The sequence below is a fragment of the Pelodiscus sinensis genome, chromosome 6 (assembly GCF_049634645.1).
Source record: "Pelodiscus sinensis isolate JC-2024 chromosome 6, ASM4963464v1, whole genome shotgun sequence".
Classification (NCBI taxonomy): domain Eukaryota; kingdom Metazoa; phylum Chordata; order Testudines; family Trionychidae; genus Pelodiscus; species Pelodiscus sinensis.
The window spans coordinates 32,221,189-32,246,086 of record NC_134716.1 but is presented as its reverse complement, the minus strand read 5'-3'; the positions used below and the strand labels follow the sequence as shown (position 1 = coordinate 32,246,086).

At 44.5% G+C, this 24,898-nt stretch overlaps 1 protein-coding gene across 6 annotated transcripts in view; it reads right to left on the bottom strand.

Annotated features, from left to right (window-relative positions):
- Nucleotides 1–24,898, bottom strand: part of TJP2 (tight junction protein 2) — a 105,514-nt gene that overhangs the window by 58,801 nt on the left and 21,815 nt on the right. The window contains exon 1 of one of the 6 annotated variants that reach the window (XM_006137847.4): nt 10,862–11,221. The exons of the other annotated variants lie outside the window; for them this stretch is intronic. The gene's annotated coding sequence lies outside the window, so the exon portion shown is untranslated. Of the gene's footprint in view, nt 1–10,861; nt 11,222–24,898 lie in introns of those variants that run through there. 6 annotated transcript variants of the gene reach the window in all.

The window sequence follows — 24,898 nt, the reverse complement described above, 5'->3', positions numbered from 1 at the left end:
GAGCTTTGATTCTGTCCAGCCTCTGCTTCATGGCAGCTGCCATGTTGAAGAGAAGAGATTAAGTGAACTGCACCATATAAGGGGCTGTAGCTAGGTTACTTTCTCCTCCCCAAGCAAAGGGAAGCAGGAAGGGAACTGTGACTAAACTTCCTGCCCAGGGGCCCTCCTAGAGCAGTTCACCTGGATTTCTATCCTGACCTAGACTAAAGGTGCAATGTAGCGTTAAATCTTCTGAGACAGCATCACAGGAACAGCCTGTTTACCAATGCAAAATTGTTATGTTAAACCTTAAACTTACCCATATCTAATGTTTAAAAAAAAAAATCACTTCACGATTTGCCTCCATTTGAGCAAAGTACGTCATGAGGGCAACTCATGTGAGGGCAACTCATCCATACACTTCACTCTACCAAATACCCAAGGGTGCCATTTCAAATGGGGGTGGGGGAGAGAGGAACACAACCTGTGCATGCCATGATAGAGTGGATGAGGGGGGCAGGCAACGGCTTCAGCATTTTTGCTGAGCATGTTCAGTGCAAGCCAAGCTGCAAATCGGGGAAGGGGGCACCGTTTTTGTTCACCGTCCTCCCCCTACACATCACTTCTTTCCAGGGCCTACTTAGGCACCTGAAAACTCATGTTTTTCTGGCAAATAATCTAGCAGTTAGCTGACAGGGGCACTGAATCTAATTCTAATACAAGAGAAAAATTTAAATAAATATTAGATCCACTCAGCTCTAACACTAACAACATGTTCTGACATCTTGTGGCAAGACACTAAAGGGATACTGGTTAGGCTTAAAATGTTAATTTATATTCTTACTTTATTACTAACTCTGCAGAAAGGGAGAGACACTGTCAGGACTCCTATCACTGCTCTCACAGGACTCCTACCACTGCGGAGTGGGGGGGTCTAGGAGGGGATTAGGGGGCAGATACAACTGGGTTCTCTATAAGAGCATCAGAATGGCCATACTGAATCAGACCAATGGTCTATCTAGCCCTGTACCCTGTCTTTCAACAGTGGCCAATGCCACATACATCAGAAAGAATGAACAGAAGAGGCAAGTGATCCATCCTCTGTCACTCAGTCCCAGCTTCTGGCAAACAGAGGTTAGGGACACCATTTCTGCCCATACTAGCTAGAAATCATTGATGGATCTAAACTCTTTGGCTACGTCTACACTGGCATGATTTTCCGAAAATGGTTTTAACTGAAAAGTTTTCCGTTAAAAGCATTTCCGCAAAAGCACGTCTAGATTGGCAGGATGCTTTTCCGCAAAAACACTTTTTGCAGAAAAGCATCCATGGCCAATCTAGATGCGGTTTTCTGCAAAAAAGCCCCGATTGCCATTTTCGTGATCGGGGCTTTTTTGCGGAAAACACTACTGTGCTGTCTACACTGGCCCGAACGGGAGCAGCATAGTATTTCTGCAAGAACACTGACGATCTTACATGAGATCATCAGTGTTCTTGCGGAAATTCAAGCAGCCAGTGTAGACAGCTGGCAAGTTTTTCCACAAAAATCACATGATTTTGCAGAAAAACTTGCCAGTCTAGACACAGCCTTTGAATGTATTTTGTTCTTATTGGAACCCTGTTACAGTTTGGGATTTTTCACCATTCCCTTGCAAGGAGTTCCACAGGCTAACCATGAAGAAATAATTTCCTTTGTTTCAGTCTCCTGCCTATAAATGTAATTGGGTGACCTTCTTGTGTTATGTTTGCAAAGGAGTCATTAACATTTCCTTATTCAATTTTCCCACACTACTCATGATTTTCTAGACCTCTAATATATCCCCCGCACCCTTTAGTGATTTCCTTTCCCAAGCTGAAAAGGCCCAGTCTTTTTAATCTCTCTTTACAGTATATGGAAGCTGTTCCTTCCCTCAGATCATTTCTGTTGCCTCTCAACTTTTTTCAAATCCAGTACACTTGAACCTCTAATCTAGCAGCCATGGGAAACAGAGTATGTTGGATTAAGGAAATTTTGTGGACCATGGAGGACATTGGACAGGGTCTGGGAGGGAGGGAGGGTGTGTGAAAGGAAAGAGGGTGGGGTATTTACCTGAGTTACATGTGGTTCCACTACCACACCCTCCCGCTCCCTGGAAAAAGCCTCCTCCGGCTAAGCACTTTGCTGTCCTACCTTTTCCCCAGCTAAGGGAGTAAAGGGCAGAGGGGAGCTGTGGCAGCATGCAGAGTCACTTCCTCCTCCCTCTGCCGAGGTCCATACCACGGGGGCTCTCAAATTAAGGACACACAGAGTATGGAGTTTCAAGTGTCTATCTTTTATTTAGATAAGGCGACCAGATCTGCATGCAGTATTCAAGATATGTGCATATCATGAGAGATCATATGATATTTTTGTCTTCCTATCTGTTCCTTTCCTAATGATTCTCAATTTGAGGTTTGCTTTTTAGAGGGCCACTGCACATTGAACAGATGTTTTCAAGGAACTATCCACAATGATTCCAAGATCTCTTTCTTGAGTGGTAACAGCTAATTTAGACCTCAGCATTGTGTGTGTGTAGTTAGGATTATTTGTCTTCGTGTGCGTTACTTTGCATTTATCAACACTGAATTCCATCTACCATTGTGTTGCGCAATGGCCCAGTTTTGTGAGATCCCTTTGCAGTCAGCTTTGGACTTAATTATTTTTGAGTAGATTTGTATCATCTGCAAATTTTGTCCACTCACTGTTCATCCCTTTTTCAAGATCACTTACAAATGAATGAGCAGCACTGGTCCCCATACAGACCTCCGAGGGATACCACTCTTTATTCTTACCCTTTGTTTCCTATCTTTTAAGTGGAGTACCTGGCAGGCTCACCAACAGGGTGGTGTGCAATGGAGGCAGTTGCCCCAGGGTCTGGTGATTCAAAAGGGCCCAGGACTCCTGGCCCCCCACCGCTGCTACCTCAGGAGCAACAGCAGCCAGAGCCCTGGGTCTTTCTGAATTGTCACTGGAGCACCATGCCACACTAAGGACTGCCTGGGGAGTGGGAGGGCCACTCCTTCTACCCTTAGGAGAGCAGGGAGCTAAACCCCCAACTCACATAAGGGCTGGGTAAGTTTTGGGTGGGGGGAGGGCTGGTACTTGGCAATGTTCATCTAATGCAGGGGTGGGGAACCTAAAGCCTGGGGGCCAGATGCAGCCCCTTGCCTGAATCCGGCCCCCGAGGCTCAGGGCTCCCTGTGCTGGCACTCCAGCCCTGCTGCCACCTCCCTGTGGGGCTGGAGAGCACAAAAGCTATTAGCCTTCTCCCCCCCCCCCAGCTTTGGTATGCAAAGGGAATGTGGGGTGTGTCTTTCTCCTTCTCAGTCGGGGGCCATGTCAGTGAGGATTTGGGGTAGGAATGTAATAGTACAATCAATTAAGCAATTAACCGCTAAGCAAAAGCGTATAGGTTCATGCTATAGACTACATGCATCCTCCCACCCAACCAGTACATTTTTTAGCAAGCTGGTCAGAAGCCCAGCTCAGTCCTGGTTTGTGCTGGATCTGGGATCTACCCCTGCTGTGGTTCTGCATCTAAAGTGTATTAGGACCCGGATGGGCAGGCAGCTTGGCTCAGTTCTGGCTTGCTCCAGGTCTGGGAGCCCACCCCGGACAGGAGCTGCTGCCTCTGTATCAGAGGCAGCAGCGCAGAGCGACAGGCAGCCAGTCTGCAAGGGAAGCTGGTTTTTAAACTGGGTCCCCTCACGCACCAGCTTCTACCTTGCCCCACAAGTGGCAGGGTGCTCCTCAGGAGAAGGGGCCAGAGCACACTGGCTGCTGGCCCCACCACTGGGGACTCTCTCAATCACCCTGCCTCTCTCTGTTTATAAACAAACTCCCTACCCCAAAGACAAGGCTGGGAGCAAGCAGCACAAGTTCTGTTGCAGTTAAGAGGAACAACTGGGGCTGGGGCATATGCTTTAAGCATACTTCAAGTATGAAATTCAGGGGTTTAAACTTCAGGCGTGCCCCCTCCCTGCCCAAAATGGTGTTCCTGCAAATACCTCCTTAGCACTTCTGGATCAGAGATAGAGATAAGAGTAACAGAACAGAACAAAAAAATGTTGGATTTTCCAACCCTCTTCTCAAAGGACGGGGGAGATGGGCAAGTCAGGGTAAAGTTCTCTTCCAGTGGGAAAAATTTTCTCTTGCCCACCTCCAGACTTGAACATAACATTTTTTTCCATTTGATCATCTTCCCTGGGCTTTCTTCTTTTAATCACTGTTAGCTAAGCCTTACTTACACTGGCTAGAACCTATTCACATCAGTAGTATGGGACTACTGACATCTGGCGTTGGCCACTGTCGGCAGATGGGATACTGGGTTAGAAGGACCTTTGGTCTGGCCCAGTATGGCCGTTCTTATTTACTAGCACGAATAACTTGCTCACCATCAATTAGGGTTGCAAAATCAGGCCTTGAAAAGAGCAAAACAGTAAGTGGCCTACTTAAAACGACATGACTAAGGGGAAAAGTGGAAATCACAGTGTTTTTCATTTAACAAACCAAACAAGTGCTGCATTTATACACAATTTTGAAGAACCAATCCTCTGGCCACAACCCCACCCTAGAAACTGTGAAGCAGAATATAATCTGTAAGGAGTGTCTGTGAGACATTAGTCCTTGATAAGCAAGGCTGACTATAAAAATATAAATATATCCTGTTTGAGCAAATGCACACACACAAAAACTGGTATCACAGTAAGTGGCCCAACAGAAGTGGAGCCAAACAAACTAAACATTGGGCCAACAATACTTAGCAGGGAATTGTGTAATATTTTTGGAAAGTTAGAAGTTTTTGAAAACAGGAGTTTAGAATGAAAACACCTTTTCAACTATGACTGTAGCATCACTATCACAACACCATGATAAAATGAATGATGTTCACATGCTTGTGTTAAGCTAGTTATAGAAATGAGAGGTTTCAGTGGCATCTGAACATGAGACATACACTTGTTACATACCACTATTGATTTGTTGGGCAATCATCATGGTAATATTTAGGGATGTTAGATATTGGGTAATAGAATAGTTGAGTCACCGCATGAATTCTCATCGGTTACTCAACAATTCTATAGTCCCCAGGGGGGCAGGGCTTGCAGGCAGTGTGCTCCAGCCCCACTCTCAGGGAGCCCCTCTGGCCCTCCTTCCCCACGCTGCTTTCTCTGTATCAGAGGCAGCAGCGCAAGGTTCCAGGTGAGAGCTAGTCCGTGAGGGGAGCCAGTTTAAAAACCAGCTCTCTGTGCGGACCAGCTGCCTGCCACCCTGCTCTGCTGCCTCTGATTCAAAGGCAGCAGCATGGGGTGGCAGCAGCCCCTGTCCAAGGGGAGTACAAGTTTGGGCCTGCTTCAGACAGAGGCTGCTTTGCAGCACCCTCCCCAGAGAGAGGCAGCAGCATATGGGGTGGGGTGGGGGCCCAGGCAGCACCACCGAGCCAGTGCTAGGGGAGCCAGCTTTTAAGCCAGCTCCCCCCTTCCATCCCCCCAGCACCGGCTTCTGCTCCCCGCCCTCTTACTGCCTCTGGTACATGGAGTTGACAAGATTAACCAATAAGCCTAGGTTTATCGGTTAATCGTATAGTCGAATACACGTCAAAATCCCTATTAATAATGTAAACATTTGTTATTGCCTCTAGAGTAACTCCACTAGGTTATTGCATGTGAAACTGAGTTATCCAGAAAACCATTTAATTGTGGAAACAAACTAACTATTTCACATCTCCTGAGACTGAGCTGTCTTAAATAAATAAATATTCTGAATCATGAAGAAGAATCCTGGTCATTAGATGACAACTAACAATTTCACAATAGCTGACTATTTCACATGTGATACTGCAAAATCTGAGTACAGGCAGTCCCGGTTATGTACAAGATAGGGACTGTAGGTTTGTTCTTAAGTTGAATTTGTATGTAAGTCGGAACTGGTACATATTGTAGGGGAAACTCTAGCCAAACATTTCTCCAGAGCTCAGTTTTATTCTCCCACACCTCACTTCCCTCAGTCCTTTATTCTCAAGCTGAGGTGTCTGCTGAGAAAAGCCGCTCCGCGTCTCCCTGGTCTGCTGGGGGAAGCAGCTAGTGCGGGGTTGCCTCACCCTGTTTGTAAGTAGGGATCCGATGTAAGTCAGATCCATGTAACCTGGGGACTGCCTGTACAAGGTATAATTTGAAACAATTGCTGGGACCTAGAAGCTACCAGCACAGCACAACACAAAAATAAAAAATAAAATAAAATAAAATAACCAACAATTCACTTTTCATAGATCTCTTTGTTAAGCTTGGAATGACAGCATAACTGGATGGTATGTGTTGCCCTCCCCATCCCCCAACAAGCACATAAACTCACAACATTTCTCAAACTTCAAAAGTGACATTTTACTAGATCAGAGCCTTTGAAATGCTGTGTCTACTCTTTCTTCTCCAGTCTGCATCAAGGGAAGACTAGCATTATATATACTGCATATGAACATTCTTTGAACCATAACTGAGTAATAAATATACACCTCACTTCTCTCAGCAATATTAAGAAAATGTTAAATCAAGACTTTCTTTTTAAAAAAGCATAGGGGGGGGGGGAAAAAAGAGGAGGGTCAGTCACCAAAAAAAAAAAGAGTTGTGAAAAACTAAAGTAATATTATTCGCAAAAGACTGCAGAATCTATAGAAAGACTTTCCTTGCCATTAATGTCTTTTGTTGCTGCTGTTGACTGTATATCAACAGAGAACTTTGCAAGGCAAATATATTGTGGAGGGTTACTGATGAAACAAGTATTAGTGACAGTGATTTTTGGAAGATGAAAAATTGGCTCATTTTCATGCTACTTGATTATTTGGTATTATTGTATGTCACAGCACAGTCTCTCTCTTTTATTTTTAAAGTATTTGACAGAGGACCAGAAATATACAGAAAGGCACTTCATGCTATTTTATAGTCATGTAACCGCATGAAATCTTAGCGGTTACACAACCATTCGATAGTATCTAGGGGCAGGGCCAGCAGCCAGTGTGCTGCTGGCCCCATTTCCAGGGAGCTCCCTGTTACCCCACACTGCTGCCTCTGTATCAGAGGCACCAGCGCAGAGTGGCAGGCGGAAGCTGGTTTGCCAGGGAAGCCAGTTTAAAAAACTAGCTTCCAGCACAAACTGGCTGCCTGCCACCTCACAATACTGCCTCTGATACAGAGGCAGCAGCCCCTGCATGTGTGGGGGTGTGTGAGAGGAGGGGAAGGGTCCAAGCTCCCTGCGGAGAGAGACTGGTCCGCGGCAGCAGCCCCTGTCTGCAGGAGTCTGAGCTCCCTGCAGACAGGAGGCTAGATCACAAGTAGTTCGTACCCTCAGTGGACAGAGGCTGCTCCATAGGAGCCTGGGCTACCGTGTGGGGCAGGGGCGCAGGCAGGCCCAGTGCTCATGGAGAACCTGCTTAAAGCCATGGTTATAACCATAAAGCTCCTCATGGGTACCGGCCTCTGCTCTCCCCGTTGCTGCCTCTGTTTCAGAGGCAGCAAAGGGGTGAGTGTTGCATGTAGTTGACAAGATTAACAGATAAGTCAAGGCTTATCGGTTAATCGTGTAGTCGACTACACATTGAAATCCCTAGATTGCACTGAAGGCTTAAGTTTTATTCTCTGCCAACAGAATGGGACAAACATACATACATTTCCTAACATTTTAAAAGAACCACGTTTATGGGCAATTTAATCCTTCCATTTGTTCTGCCAGTTGTAACGATAGTTTGGTTACATGGGAACTGCAGCTGGACTGAGACCAACCACTATTATTTAGTATCTGGCATAAGTCATTACAATGTTGTGCTGGATTGGTACCATGAGAAACGTATCTCTCAGCTATCTAGTCCCTACCTGCTACTAGGCATATAAAGGGGTTAACTGGTTAGCCAGTAAACATTGCTCTACTGGCATGCAGACCAGGGTAACCGGTTCACTGGTGCCCAGCCCAGCCAGAGCAGCCCCCATGCGCAGCACAATGTGTCAGATCGGTTAACATTTTAAATGGGATTTTACATCCATACCTGCTACATTTAAAGAGAGGGTGCAGTGTACTCAAGTCACTGGCTTTCTAATCACAGCTATTTCAACCAGCATCTTCAATTAATGGATACCTGACCGTATCAAATTTTCCTCTGATGTTAACTCCACATCAGATATTCAAAGGCAAAGAAAGTTTGTGGCACAAAGCAAGTAAAGATAAAAGATGAAATCCTGGTGCCACTTAAGTCAGTGGAAGTTTTGCCACAGACTTCAATAGCTTCCAGAATTCTACTCAAGCCAATGAAAGCAGTACTAGCATTTTTATCCATATTATTAAACCCTTTAAATCTTTCTCTTCCATTATACTCTAATTTGACCGTAAATCTCACAATTACGCTTAAATCACAAATCTAGCTTCATATATGCTAAGCCCTGAGAATATGAGGACACCAGAAGTGGATTTGGTCCTCCTTGAACTCTAACCAGCATTGAAGAATTTCACCAGAAGTTAAGTGCCAACAATATATACGTACTCTTGCTACAAATATAGGCACAGTTTCCTCCCTGTACTGAGAGATCCTTTCTTGTGTTGGTTGTGGGATGAGCATCAGCGAGCAAATTACACATCTCTGATTCTCATGATACATTTGCTCCAGCCACAGCCCATCCATGTAAACAGAATCATTTTGGAGTTGTTCTAATTTACCCCCATTGGCAATGATATCCAAGGATCATGCCAGTTATGAAATAGTGTAGTAAAGAGGTGCTTTGCCCCTAACTTGTACCCCAGAGATTGGGGGCAGTTGGTGTGGTAGCTGAGTATTTAGGGTATAAGCCAAGGGTATATGTCAGCTGAGAATTCTACTGCAATCTGCACTAGAAGAATTCTTAATACCAGTAAGGGTCAGATTCTGCTACCTAAATAGTTTGAAGTGTCTGGGGGGAAAAAATAAACTGTTTAATGATCCCTAAATTAATGTAGAACTGTATAGGGTCCTTAACACCTTGAACATGTGGTGGTGTTAGGTAAAATATTCATTTGGAAACATGTTAACAAAATCTAAATTCCCACAAACTGAATCATAACTGTGCTTTCAGAACTGCTCTACATCAGTTAGTCAAAGTTTTCTATTGCAAAACTATTTTCTAAGATTTAAGGGTGTCTTATTCCAGGAATAATTTCATTTTAGACATAGAAAGTGTGCATTATGATTGTATTTATTTCAAGGGTGAAAGCAATCTCTGTGTATAATGCCAATCCCTAGATTTCAGATCCCAGGGCTACCAAAACAGACACTGTGGCTGTACAAGATCAAGCTTCAACACTGGCCTTGATCAGTGTGTTGAAATTGAACTTACAAGGACCATTCCTAGGAATAAGCTATTTAGTCAGTTTCCTAAAGAGTGTGTATGTCTATCCTCAGTCTAGCAGCACAGCTACTGTTATAGTTATTTTTTGTGTATGTTACAGTGAGCCCCCAGAGACCCATATCCATATCAGGATTATGTTAGGTACTGTACAGACATATCATGAAAGTCTCTTCCCCAAAACTGACAAGTTCGATTTAGAAAGATGAGGGTACAGCAGACAACAAAGAGAGCAGGGTGGGGAGAATAGGGTAGTACCAACTGGAGCCCAGTATTACAGACATTTCTTATGTACGTAATTTGAATGTTTTAAGGATGATTTTTTTAAACATGGAAAAACTAAATAAAAGTTCATGTGACACACTACTATACTTGACATGTTGTATACTTATTAAAAACAACACCAAAAAAAAATCTACCACAAAACATACAGGAAATTATCTCAGGTTTCAGAGGGACAGCCATGTTAGTCTAATTCAGCAAAAACAAGGAGTCCAGTGGCATTTTGAAGACTAACAAATTTATTAGGGCACTGATTTCACACATCACAAACAAGCCAACATATGAAAGTTACTTTTATTTACTGTGGCCCTTGGTCATATTTTAACTGGGGAACTAGAGACAAGAAACTATATTTCACACTAATAATCATCTAAGCCCCCATGACTCTCAATCCATTTATACTAAAAAACAAACAAACGTTAAATTTATGATACATCAGTTATTTTAGTCTAAGAGTGTGTAAAAAAGTAAATACTTCCACATTTAAAAAATAAAGCTAATGGCTTTCTTGTACAGTAGCTCTCTACTCCCAAGAAAAGAATTATTTGTTTCACATGCACAATAGGTTTAAAATATAGAATGCATGAAGCCAACCAACTGAAGCTGAGTCTCAGACCAAACAAAACAAACAAAAACAAAACACCACACATATGTTACAGCATTCCAGGAAGTATGTTAATTACAACAAAGCCCATTAGGGTTTGATTTAACTGAAAATCCAGGAGTTTCATAATCCTCCAACATTAACTCATGCTGCTGCTAAGAATACGACAAAAATATATAGAGATCAGCCTAACTTAGGTCAATAATTACTGGAAACATTTATTCTCATATATCCACAATTCCTCTGTTTAGTTTAAAGGACCACACAAAGCTATAAATGCTATGAAATTAACAAAGCAAACACATCCCAAAGAGACTTTCACCACCAACGTGGGAGGGAGACACGGTAGCACTTAAGTCCACAAAGGCAGGATATTGTTGTTACAAAATTTACCATTATCAACAGTCAAGGAACTTTATAGTCAGCTTTGTATTAATTGAAATAATTTTTAAATGGATATAACTTGTGCCCCCCCCAGCTGAGAAAGTTCCAGCTGCAGCTGAGCAGATCAGCATCTCTGCTGTAGTCCCCTGAATTCCTTCCAGCTTCACAGAACCCCCTTAAAAGAGGAGGAGGAAGAGAGGAGGAGAGAGAAATGATGCCAAAAGAAAGCATACTTACCCCAGAGCTGCTGGCGAGAGGAAGAGATTTCTTGGTGTACCCTGGGGAAGCGCTCTCAGCAGGGCTGGGGGTCTCACATTTGGGAGGGGAGATAGATACCTCCTCCCCATCCCCTTTTGGGGTGGCTTGTCTCCTAGCTGCACTTCACTATTTTAAAACTCAGGCTCTACAAGCAAGAACTGCCCCGAGATCCCACCCCCAGAACTCCCTGAATCCCCCTCGACCCTGGTGCTGTTAATCCCCCAGCCAGGATGCAACTCTAACCCACCCCTTCCTCTGCTAAGTGCGACCACCCTGGGGCAAAACTTACAGTCACTACCATTTCCTGTGCGGGGGGTGTTGCTTAATCACATACATCACCGTGTTTTACAGGAGCTGTTCCCTAAGGGGAAGTGGATAAAAGAAACCTCCCTGAGTTGAATGGAAATCAGGCAGGAAGGGAAGTAAGGGTGGGTGAGGATATTTGTTACAGACCTGTTCCCTCCCCCCCGCAGGTCCAATTGGTTTGCTCCTGGTGGAACCCTGTGCAGCTCCCATTGTAACATTTCTTCTTCCCCCTTGGAAGTTCAGAGGGAGCCGCCTGCGGGGAATTAATTGTTCGCTTTACGCCTCACACGATGGGAGGGGGGAATCGAATTAGCCATTCAATGCACCAGCTCCAGAAATGCTGCCCCCTTTCAGATCAGGTGACCCCATTTCTAAGGAAGTTTGCAAAGTAATTAGGCTGCTGCACACAGACACACACTGTCCATCAAGCCCTGGCCTCTGTGACACTGAAAAGTAGGAAGAATAGCTGAGTCAGAGACAGAGAAGCTACTCATGAAATCCCATACCAATAATAGGACTTTGTACTACTAGAGCCAACACAAAAGATGACCCGAGAGCATTTCACAAACATTAACCAATTAAGCCTTTCTAGGATGCTGGGAGGTAAGGAAATATTTCCATTCCCACTGAGTAGAAAAATATTGTTTTGCCCAGATTACAGAGGAGGAAACAGATGCAGAGACGTGAAAGGACTTAATAAAAAGGTAAAAAAAAAAGGAAATCTATGGCCTCCTTTTAGTAGAACATTTACACTCATCATATTAAAAGACTAATATGAAAGACAATTGGTTTATGGGTTTTTCTAAAGTGACTAAGTCAATCAAAAGTTTTGGCACATCTTTAGTCTATAAAAAACATGTCCCCATCTCTGCCACCCTGAAAACTTGTTGTTTCTAGGTGTTTCTTCCTAGTCCCCAAACCTCACTTTGTGTAGTCATAAGTCACGCCTACTGACTTATTAAATGAATTATTCTCCCCTTACACATTTCTGGTCCGGGCATTAAAGTGTTCTTGATTTGGATCACTATACCTCCCTCTGTTTTCAAAGCTCCTCCCAAGTGACTATAGAACTGGTAAAACTTCATGTTAAGTAACCCATTCATATTTACAGTGGCTAGCATCTGTAATAATTATTTTCCCCTTAATAAAATGATTTTTACTGGAAAGAGATATGCATTCAAGATCTACATTGGAAGACAGTGACTTTTAAATGAGTAATAGCATTACTGCAACAGTGTCTAATCCTTTTTATATATGCTTTAGATAATTTCTGAATAATTTGCTGTTGTACCACTTTCCACAACATCATATCTTGCAGTAGCAGAGATCTCAACATGATAGCTGTTTGTGCCAAACACAGATATGTTGTGCCTGCTTAAATGTAAGATATTTGATATTTCTACCTAATAAAGTTTGTCATCTAAAATGTCAGATTGCTCCCCTTCTAAAACAAACACAAACCAAACACTTTGCTCAGGGACAACTGTTGTTATATGTAAACTTATATATTACATTCAGAAATCGAATGGGCTAGTACAAGGATAAGGAAAGCAAGCAAGAAGAATCTATGGCCAGCAGAGTTGAGGACTATCACAAGGTGTGACTCCACTTCCCTGCAGAAACCCCATGGATTCCAATGGTTGTGTATTCACCACACCCTTTTATTTTACATTCCCCCCATAATTTTTACAACAAACTCTGTGAGCAATCTATTTATAGTACCACCTGCACTGTTTGGCCCTCTCCCCAGGACCTGAAGGAACAGAGGTCTCTTGCCCTTGAGGCCTCCATGCTGCTAAGCTCATCAAGCTCCAGTCTCCCCCCTCGCCCCCCCATACACACACACTTTTTCTGTTTAACACTTCCTTCCCACCTCTATCAGCAGTGGGCTGGTGGCATAACTGGCTCCTTCTCCCATTCAGCAGGCCAGCCGGATTCCCTGCAGTGTAGAGAGATGCTGGGGGTAAGCCTCAACATTAGTGGAGGCAGGTTTTCCTAATGTGGATGTGCTACCTTGATTTAGAACCCAGGAGACACAGGGGAGTAATTCGTTTGAATGGCCCCGGGGGAGGAGCTATTTCAAAATAGCTGCAGTGAACTGTCCACTCTACAACTATTTTAAAATAGCGATTTCGGAACAGGCATTATTCCTTGTGAAATGAGGTTTACAGAAGTTGGAATAAGCCATCCATTATTTCGAATTTATTTCAAAATAATGGAATTGCTGTGTAAATGCTCACATTGTTATTTCAAAATAATGTCAGTTATTTCGAAATAACTGTGCTTTGTAGATGCACCCTAAGGGTATGTCTAAACTACATCCCTTTTTTGGGACCCCCCCCCCACGGCTGTCATTATGTAAATGAAGCACAGGAAATTCAAATCCCACCTTCATTTACAATTTTGATATGTCTAATTTACATCCCTTTATCGAAAAAGGGATGTCGTTTAGACATACCCTAAGTGTTTAGCTGATTAACCATAACATTTTGCTTATTAATGTTTGCTGATTAAACAGGATTTTACACCTACTTGGGGAGAGGGGAGATCCCTGGATCAGAAAAATGATGAAAAAATGCTAGGGGATACAGTCCTGAAGCAAGCATGGTATTGCTGCCCTTTACTTCTACTCTGCTGCTGGCAGTGGTACTACTTTCCACTGCCAGTCACTCTTCAGCCACCCTGCTCTGAAGGCAGCGCCATTGCCAGCAGCAGCGCAGAAGTAAGGGTACCAATACCATACCATGCCTAGTTATAGCGCAGCATAGCAGTTCTTGTCCCATGGGCTCATCTCACTACTCCAGGCACTGCCACTGCTGAGGTCGCAGCACTACTGAGGTTTGGTATAGTCATCATGACAACAGCAGTTTGAGTACAGGCAGTCCCCGAGTTACGCGGATCCGACTTATGTCGGATCCGCAGTTATGAACGGGGCTTTTCTCGCCCCGGAGGACGCGAGCAGCGGGACGCCCAGATGCGCCGCGCTCCCGCCGCCCGCGTCCTCCGGGACGAGAAAAGCTGCTCGGCGTCTCTCTGGTCTGCTGGGGGGTTGCCCCCCCCAGCAGACCAGGGAGATGCGGAGCAAAGCCCCGGAGCACGCAGGCAGCGGGACAGCCCAGACACGCCGCGGCTGTCCCGCTGCCGGCGTCCTCCAAGGCTTTGCTCCCCGTCTCCCTGGTCTGCTGGGGGGAGCTCCCCCCCCCCCTCCGCAGCAGACCAGGGAGACGCGGAGCAAAGCCGCGGAGGATGCAGCCGGGACCACGGCGCATCTCGGCGGTCCCACCACCCGTGTCTCCCTAGTCTGCTGGGGGGGGAGGGGGGCACAACTAGTGCCCCCCCCCCCCAGCAGACCAGGCTTTTCTCGCCGACAATGCCTGGGGTAGAGCAGCTGGGGCGCTGCTGGGTTGGTCCGCTACTGGACCAACCCGGCAGCACCCCAGCTGCTCTGCCCCAGGCGTCCCCAAGTCAGCCGCTGCTGAAACTGACCAGCGGCTGACTACAGGAAGCCCGAGGCAGAGTTGCTCTGCCCTGAGCTTCCTGGAATCAGCCGCTGGTCAGTTTCAGCAGCGGCTTACTTGGGGACGCCTGGGGTAGAGCAGCTGGGGTGCTGCCAGGTTGGTCCCCACAGCGCTGAGGTGCAGCGCTGCAGGGACCTACCCGGCAGCGCCCCAGCTGCTCTGTCCCAGGCGTCCAAATTCAGCACTGTTGAAACTGATCAGCTGCTGATTCCAGGAAGCCCAGGGCAGAGCAACTCTGCCTCGGGCTTCCTGTAGTCAGCCGCTGGTCAGTTTCAGCAGCGGCTGAATCTGGACGCCAGTTCCGACTTGCATACAAATTCAACTTAAGAACAAACTTACAGTCCCTATCTTGTACGTAACCCAGGGACTGCCTGTAGACCAAATTTGAGTTAGTGGCAACCCTATGAGCCAGGTCAGATCTCCACTCTTACAAAGCTGATCAAATTTGTGTAGTCAGGGCAAAACCTATGTGGTGCTGCAACCCCACAGGGGCAGAAGGCAGACCCTAGCCAGCCCCACAGCGCAAGAGCTGCAGGTAGGGTGAATGCCATGCATGATCTGACAGAAACCCACAGGGCCTTCATTCCCAGGCTATTTACTAGGTCATGACAGGCCATAAACATTTACAAATGGGTCCTGAGCCCAAACATGGACTAAATGATTATAGTGGTCCCTTCTAACCTTGGAATCGATGAGAAGGATGCAGACCAAGCAGTGTTTATAGAACACAAAGTTAAAGCTGGTATGGTATGCAGTGAATGAGTGTATTATCGCTACAGTACATTCAAAAACTTGCTGAAACTAGAAAGGAATGTACAGAAGCCTTGAAAAGGGGAAAGATGGGCAGAAATTGAATCATGCTGCTGGATTCAGAAAAATACTGTAATCTTCTCTCTCCAGCTCTATAATTCATCCACCGGAGCAATACAACTCCAGGAGCATGGGGCAAGAGTTAGTTGCAAAAAACTAAAATTTTAAAAAATTGCTCCCCTCATGCCTACCCCAGACAGACAGGCTGCCTGTGCATATAAGATGAACAGATAAGGGAAGAAGACAACAATAGCGGAGTAATACAGGGAGCATACAGATGTAATAACACTTTAGAAAAGTACAAACAGCATATTACTTTGATGTGCCCATACGCTTACAGAGCAAACAGCCGAGGATTTCCTGTATACCAGGGGTTCTCAGACTTTTTCTTTTAGAGCCTGACACTCCTGCAGGTGTGGGTGTAGGCTTAAGCTGCACAGAGGGGCTTCTGCCTCATGAGGCTAAGAGGGGTCTCAAGGCTTTCGCCCTGCAGGGAAGCTTCTGCAGGGAGTCAGGGCTCAGGCCATTTGCTGGGGGAAGAGGAGGCAGCTTCCATCCCACAGGATGCCAGGGCTCAGGACTCCATCTTCAGCGTCTGTGTACTGGGACCCTGAGTAGCGCTGCTTGGCAGACCTCCTAAAAGGGCTTATGGATCCCAAATAGGCCACGGAACCCCAGTTGAGAACTGCTGCTGTCTAACAAACCTTGTTGCCCCATTCTTCTCTAGTACAGCCTCCAAACCAGTGCGCCTACTAAGCTGAACACTTGGGCGGCCACCAACGAGAGACTCAAATGCTGCCCAGCTGATTAGTAGGGCTCCCCACAGCCAAATATTTTGGAGAAGCAATGTCCAATCTTTCCAGCCCGAGGGACAAACTTTTTTCAGGAAGGACCAAGGCCCATCATCCCCCATCTCTCATGCTGTCTAGAAAAGAGAAATGCAAGGCTCCTGGCAGGAACTCATGTGGAGGTGGGCTAAGGAGAGGGCAAAGAGATATAGAGTGGCGGGCTTGTTGAGGGCAAGAATGCAGCATACTCCAGCTATCCCCATCCAGTAGGTGGCTCCTTGGGGACCATAGAGAGTTGCCCCAAGTTAGAGAAGACCCCATGCTGCTCTATCCCCTACTGGGCCAGATAGTCAAGATGGTTGGTTCTCATCTTCTCCTCCTTTTCCCCACTCCTGGACTACCCTGGGTGGAGGAGGGGAGCCATCCCTTACCAGGCCCTCTCCTAGACTCAGGCAGAGGTAGTTAAGCTCCTACCTTGGTCTCCCTACAGCTCCCTCAGCTTGCCTGGTAATAGGCAACAGAGCAACCACATCTACCATTCTCTTCCCCCTTGTGCAGCGTCGAGGACGTGCTGAGCAGGAACAGCAGGGAAGGACAGCAACCGTGCAGATCACTCCTGGCTCAGATCAAGGCTACTCCAGGAGCTACTCCAGGGGCAACAGGAAAAACAGTGGAGCAAGCAGTGGTCTCAACCTTCTCCCCATAGTGATGGAGCAAAGCTGAATAAAACCCACAGGGCCTGGGTCTGAGGGTATGGCTCAGGGGTTTGGAACAGGTCCCATATGAGGAGAGGTTAAAGCGACTGGGACTTTTCAGTTTAGCAAAGAGGAGACTGAGGGGGGATATGATAGAGGTCTATAAAATCATGAGCGGTGTGGAGAGGGCCGATAAAGAAAAGTTATTTATTAGTTCCCATAATAGAAGAACTAGAGGACACCAAATGAAATTAATGGGTAGCAGGTTTAAAACTAATAAAAGAAAGTTCTTCTTCACACAGCGTGTAGTCAACCTGTGGAACTCCTTGCCAGAGGAGGCTGTGAAGGCTAGGACTATAATAGAGTTTAAAGAGAAGCTAGATAATTTCATGGAGGTTAGGTCCATAAAAGGCTATTAGCCAGGGGATAAAATGGTGTCCTTGGCCTCTGTCTGTCAGAGGCTGGAGAGGGATGGCAGGAGACAAATCGCTTGATCGTTGTCTTCGGTCCACCCTCTCTGGGGCACCTGGTGCTGGCCACTGTCGGCAGACAGGATATTGGGCTAGATGGACCTTTGGTCTGACCCAGTAAGGACGTTCTTATGTTCTATATCACATAACACTAACACACACAAAGACACCGACACACCCCTACACGAAAATATAAGCCACCGTCAGTTTCCCAACTAGGGCTTCTCCTGCCCACTTTCTAACACTTATGTCTCCCTCTCACTGGTCTGAGTGCACTGGGGACATGCAAGAGAGAATATTTTGAGACAGAGCAGCATGCTCTGTTACCTAGATCCCTGAAAATCACAAGTGGGAACACTCCCACATCCCAGTGTTACATGGGAATTCTGCTCTTGTTCCCACTGCAGGATTCAATTTCAAAATAATAGTAAAGCATTCTTGTTGCCTGCTCTAGAGAAGCCAGACGTGACATCTGTGAACCACAGCTTACACAATCCAATCATTATTTTACATGCGAAGCAAGACAAAAAGGCCACTGCCTTAACTCCACATGCACAGGGGTACTGCAAGGAGTGATATTTTTAAATTAATCCCATTCATGGGAGAATTACACATCACTGAACTATATGACAAGTGTGCAAACAACTCATTCCATAACCACATCTCCCACTCTGCCTTCTAGCTTAAAAACACAAAGCAGACACTGTTTGTCCATGGTCAGATTCAATCTACATTCTGTGCAGCAGCAGTTTAGAGAGATGACTTGCTGCAGCACAGAGTCACGAGAAGCCCATTATTTCTTCTGCAAATTATCAAATATTACCATGAATGAAGGAATTGTGCATCCACCAGCTCCAACAAGAACACTCCAGACTGTATCATTTTAACATTATTTTTAATTTGTAACTTGTAGTAATCTGTACATGCGTGCACACACACGTATTCCTGCTAACTAGGAATGTTAAAGACTAGTCGACTACCAATAAGCAAATGCTTATTGGATAGTCTGTTGACTAGTCAATCCCAGCTCCCCTGCCGCCTCTATCAGATAGAGGCAGCAAAAGGGAGGGTAGAGGAACTTCAAAGCAGCAGCGCCACACAGCTGAGCCGTGGATCAGCTGTGTGGCACTGATGCTTTGAAACCCCAAAGCAACATTTCAAAGGAGCAGCCACTGCCGCCGCCCAGCTGATCTGCAGCTCAACTGCACAGAGACACTGCCCCTTCAAAATTCCTGAAGGACCGTGGAGCCCGGGGTCAGCTGGGGACTCCCCAGCTGACCCCGGGTTCTCTGGAAATGCCATGGGGAGCCCGAGATCAGCTGGGGAGTCCCCAAATGATTCTGGGTTCTGGGGAAGTGCCACGTGGAACCCAGAATCAGCTGGAGAGTCCCTAGCTGACCCCAGGCTCCGCACTGGGAACTCTTGTATATCTCAAAGCAGGCACCAGCGTGCAGCCCGGAGTCAGCGGGACTTCCCACTGGCCCCAGGCTGTATGCAGAGTTCCGCATTCCTCTTTTGAAATGCACAAAAGCCTCAGCAGGGGCTCTTGTACATTTCAAAGGAGGAATGCGCAAGTGCCTATCGACTAGTCAAGTAGTCGATGGAAATTCCATCGACTATTTGACTAGTCAATTAACCGCATTTAAACATCCCTACTGCCAACCAATATTCCCCATTAACCAGCAACTGGTTCTGCTAATCATAATCAAAACAAAGTGGTTATTCTTTGTGTTACGAATTATGCTGTATTCTCTCATTTCTGAACTGTGCCTTTTTCCTGGATTTTCCACATATTTATGTATTTTTACATGTAATATTTATATCAATGTCAAGAGTACCAGGCAGTGATATACAGTGGTAAATCAGGGCACCAGGAACACACTTCAGTGACAGATGTCAATATGACATACCATGGTATTATTCAGACTGATTAGTAGCTCCATCACCCCTGCCCTTTACAATGCCTTGCTACTCACAGCATGTAAATTGCTCCCAGCTATGTTGAGGTGTATGCTTCAGCCAGCGAGCTACACTTTAGCTCTTACCAGCCTTAAAAATCACTGCCAGGTGACCCCAAAACTCTCCCAGTCTCAGATTTTCCAGAGAAATGTATGTCCTATACTGCCCAACCCTCTCCTGGGCAGTACAAATACACTGAGTTCATTATTCCTTTAAAGGAATAACATGCACACAATTTGTTACTCCAAATGGAGTTATCCAGACACTTTGATTTGAACACACTGGATTAGATAAAATAGAACAAGTTTATTAACTACAAAGTGGGAATGTGAATGGTTAACTGGTAAACATCACTCCCTGCCAGGTGATACTTACTTGTTACAGTTAACCATTAGGGACTGGAGCAGCCCCCCACCCTCAGCCCGCTATGGGCAGGGTGGCTGCTTCAGCCTGGCAGGGACCACCACAGGTGGGGGATGATCCAGTCCGGCCAGAGCAACCCCCACCCACAGTGGGCATGGCCCAGCTGGAGCAGTGCACCATGAGCAGTCAGTCCAGTCTGGCTAGAGCAGCTCCAGCCCACGGCAGGGGAGCCATTTCAGCCCACCCCTTCCTTCCCCATTTAAGTATTTAACCAGTTAAACATAACATTTAACCAGTTAATGGATTTTGCATCCCCACTACAAAGAGAGGTTTTAATTAAATGCATAAGAGTCAGAAATAGGTATACGAAAAAGGTAAAATTCTGACTAGTATCTACTTAAGAAACTTTGTTAGATGAAATGCAAATTTTTTCACCACAACCTTCTGCAGATTTCTGATGAAACTCTAGGTCAGGAGGATCGTTACTCCTCAGAGACAGATTATTGCTCCCTCTGTTGTTTCTTTAGGTGCAGTGAATGCAATGGGCAAAGAGTAATAAGGATGCGGAAAGGTGTCTGCCCCATCTCTTTATAGTTTCAATCCCCCTCCTGAAAAACATTTCCAGCCGAGAACCAGAAGCTGAAGAGGCTATGTGGAAGGATATTCCCTATTTAAGCTTCCTTTGTATTCCCTTCCTGTTTGATGATTCTGTTTACTGCTTAAATACAAATTAGCCAGAGCACACATTCCTTTGTACAGCCGCTCCCCGAGTTACAAACAAGTTAGGGACCAATACTTGTTACAGTTAACCATTAGGGACTGGAGCAGCCCAGTTACTTGGTCCGTAACTCAAAGTGTTCGTAACTCAGATCCCATAGAGTTACATGGCGACCGCGCTGTTCGTAAGCGCGGATCACCATTCGTAACTCGGAGCCGCATTGACGACCGCTATGGTCGTAAGTGCGGATGGTCGTAAGCGGAGGTGGTCGTAACTCAGGGAGCGGATATATAGGACACCTGTTTGCCAACATCTGCTCAGACAGAGCTGTGGGTTTGAAACATTTATTAACAACACTATACAGGGGAATATTATAAATTTCATATACTACGTTGACACACACATTTACCAGGAGGATATTGACCAGCAATTCCTGAGTTTTCGAATGACACCTTACATGGCATATTTGTACAAGGATTATTACAATAGTGCATAAGGATGTGATCTGTCACAGCTGGACACTCAGCACTTGTGAGAATTAGAACACTTTTTCGGGCACCTAAATAATTAATAATAATAAATTTTAGCCCAGAAGATCTGGAGTCTATTCCCAAGTCTTCCATAGCTTCCTATACAACTGGACATGTCAATTGTATCTCCCAATTTCCTCAATCCATAAAAGGGTGTTAACACATATCACAGTAAAATCATTCAAGATTCTCTGATGAAAGGTGCTATCAATTATTGTTTTAAAGAATGCCGTGCTGTTAAGCCCTCATCCGTCCCCCCCACATCACAGCTTTTACAAGCATGACAAACAGCATTCCAAATTTTATATAAAACAGTTTGTCTAGGCCTAATGTTCAAAAGCGATGGGTTTATTAACATCTTTATATCTACTTGGGAAGGTGCAAAGGACATACAATGGAATGAACTTTCAGCACTGCTTGGGGACTTAGAAAAGCAGGAATACTCAAACAGGTGCAACATACAAGCTACAAGACCAGCATAGTGCAGCTGCACTCAACTAAATGCAGAGATGCAGCCAGCAGAGATTACAGGTCCCAGCGAACATTGGATACCGTTCATGTCAAACTAGAGCATCACACAGCATAATCTGTTGTCCCAATGGGATAACAGTCGCTCTCGAACTGCATAGGGCATTTGTGGCTAACCCCAGCCTGGCTTCTATGACTACAAAAGAACCACCATCAAATATCTACATATTTTCAACTCTTTAGGGAAAAGCAGATTATTCTTTTTCAGTGTAGAGGTACAACACAAATGGAACTGAAAATGTTTAAAGTATTTGTGATTAATGTAAGCTCAGAGTGAGGAAGTATGTTAAGCTTTAAGATGAATTATGACTGGCACTGGCTTACAGTTCACAAAATGAAAAAATATTTCAGCCACTGTGACACATTAGATTAACCTCCCGCCCTATGGACAGATCACTATATTAAGAAGAACATTATACTTTAAAGAGCAAGATACGAAATCCGTCACATATAGCGTCAGTTTGGCCACTTTGTTTGCATAGAGTTTTTTAAGCAGTGGGATCAGAATTTTCTTATGCTAAGAAAAAATGCAAAACATCTCGAGACCACAAAGCACGTAGCACTGTATCTTTGTAAGAAGGAAGAAGCTAACTGACTGAAAAGACAGATGAAATGCACAAACACAGTAGAAACTGTTTACCCTGAATAGATTTTCACCTACTGTATCATGTCAAAATATATCCAACAGCATCCTGAATCTTAGCAAATGGGAGAGGCAGTAGAGTTTGCTGTGCAATAGGTGGACCATGGGCCAAATCCGGACTACCAAATGCTTTTGAACAGACCCCAGACCTTTTTATTTATTTATGATCATCATTATTGTTGTTCTTTTTAAATTACTTTCTCTGGAGTCTAGCCCTTAACTTTACCTTGACTAAGAAATTTGGGCCTTGGGGGAAAAAAGTTTGTCATCTTTGGTCTTCTGGACAGAGCACTAAACTGGTAGAGACCTGGATTCTACCCCTCACACTGCCACTGACCTTCTAGAGGACCACTTTTTGCCTCAGTTTCCCCATCTTAAAATGAGGCTGATAATACTGATCTCTTTAATAGCTTTGATATAAAGTGATTAAGCTAAAAGCTTGATATTACTATTGTTAAATAAAGTGTACTATTAAAAATTCTGAACAAAAAGAGGAGCAATTGCAAAGCCATAATTAATATATGCTGTGCTCTCTGCAGAACCTCATTAAAAAGGGGCTCTTTTCAGCATTCACTTCACAGGCAAAACTCCCCTGGACTATTTTAGAAAAGATGACCTGAAAACATTCTGTTTAAAAAATGCTTCTGTTCCATTGTGCATCTAATGTATTCTTCATTTCTTCCCACAGTTCTTGATTCTTCATATTTATATGAAATTAGGATTTGCGGATCTTAATAGTTCAAGTGACAGAAATAGCAATAGGAGCTGAAGAAGTCATGTTCCACTATTATTACAAATATTTTCCAAAATAATAAATATTTAGGCCATAAACAGACGCATCACAAGGAAAGAAAGACCCAACTTTCTTGGAGACTACCATATTTATCAAGGGCAAGTGGTGAAAAATACTGAAAGTATACGATAGAATTTATTTTTAGTATGTATCAGGCTTCAGAAGTTCTTTAACCAAATAATTCCTTGACAGCATAAGTCAACCTTCACAACTCTCCCTCCTTATTTGCTGGGTCACATCACTTCACCCTCTGCTGATTCAACACATCCCTGTTGCTATTCTCTCCAAAGCACAGTGTGTACATTGCATTGGCACCTATCCCTGCAGAACTCCCAAAACAGGGAGGCAAGGAAATATTGCCTGCCCTTCCCCCTCAGAGGTAATACTGCCCAGGATAAAATTGTCTTCTCTGGAGCAGTGTTGGAGCACCTCTTCAGGTGTTGCTTCAACCTTTTCATACTCAGAGCTCTGTCTTAGTCCTTGCTAGGATTGTAAACATAAACCACTCTTCCCTTATGATCACCAGTTCATTTGAATTGCTGAAAGCCCAAATGTGTATCAGACACCAGTGGGTGGATGCACTTTCACGAGTGTGCCAGCAAACAAAACAATCTGGTCACTGGTTCTTCTTCTACAGTGGACTCCCACCAGTAGACTCCCTGAGAGAAGGGCTTTCCTGACCATTACCACTGGACTCAGTGTACTTCTTCCATTGACTCCATAAGCCATTTAAACAAAACAGATTCTAATTTCATATGGTCTAAAGTCCAAGATATCAAATCTTGCCACAAAACAGAAAGCAGGAATATCTCAACACAACTGGATTGAAGTCCTTTAGTGGTTCATGTAAGACTCAAGATTGGAAGGCAGCACAAGTTTCCAGGTTCTCAGTATGTCCATATTGGGCATGTTGACAAACAGAAGTCGTGCAGAACCACTCTTAGAACTTGTGGTTATCCTTATGTTAGTTTCCTCAGTGTAAGCAAAGCAAATACATTTTTCATAATAAAAGTCATGCCAGATAGGGTTCTCAACCTCATATGCCTAATTGTAGTGTTCAGGAAGAGACTCACTTAGCACTATATATTCTTGCTTCTAGAATATTAAACTAGCTTTGATTAACAGTTTGTCAGATACATTGTCCAACAAATTCTTGCAGCCTATCACAAGTAAAAGACATCCACAGAATCTGAGCAATATCTTAGATGTATCAAAGTGAAAGCTAACTTGTATCATGCTCATATAGTAAAATATAATTATTCCTATGTTCCTTTCAAGTTACCTTCGGTTTATTCCACATAGAACAAAATTACACATATAGTTAATGTTCTCATCAAATGCACCTGAGACTGTGCTTCAAATGCAAAATTTTCTAAGATGCCTAACAGATGTATTTCCTTTAATGATGCACTATAAAAATATATATATAGCACTGTGCTCATTCTAGGTATTCTATGCACAACGTGACTCTGTAACTGAGTACAGTAGACTTCCGATAATCTGGAACCTATGGGACCTAGGTGGGTGCCGGATTATCAGATATGCCGGACTATCAGGAGGTACTATAAGATGGTTATATATACACACACACTGTATACATTATATACTGTATATAAAGTGTTCTTAACCCTTTTTATTGTACATACTGTATACAGTATACTGTAATGTTTTAGTTTTTTAAAGTCTTTTTTACCCTTTTTGCTCAGTTCAGCTGCTGCCGCTATTACCTTCTGACTCATTTTTTGCCAAAGCTCACTCACTGGGCTCTTGCCATTTTGATGCCGGATTATCAGGCGTGCCGGACTATTAGAGTTTTACTGTAATTCACAATTGTTTTGCCCTGTGTGGTTAGTTTAAAATAATGTATTTTTGCTCTACACACACACACACACACA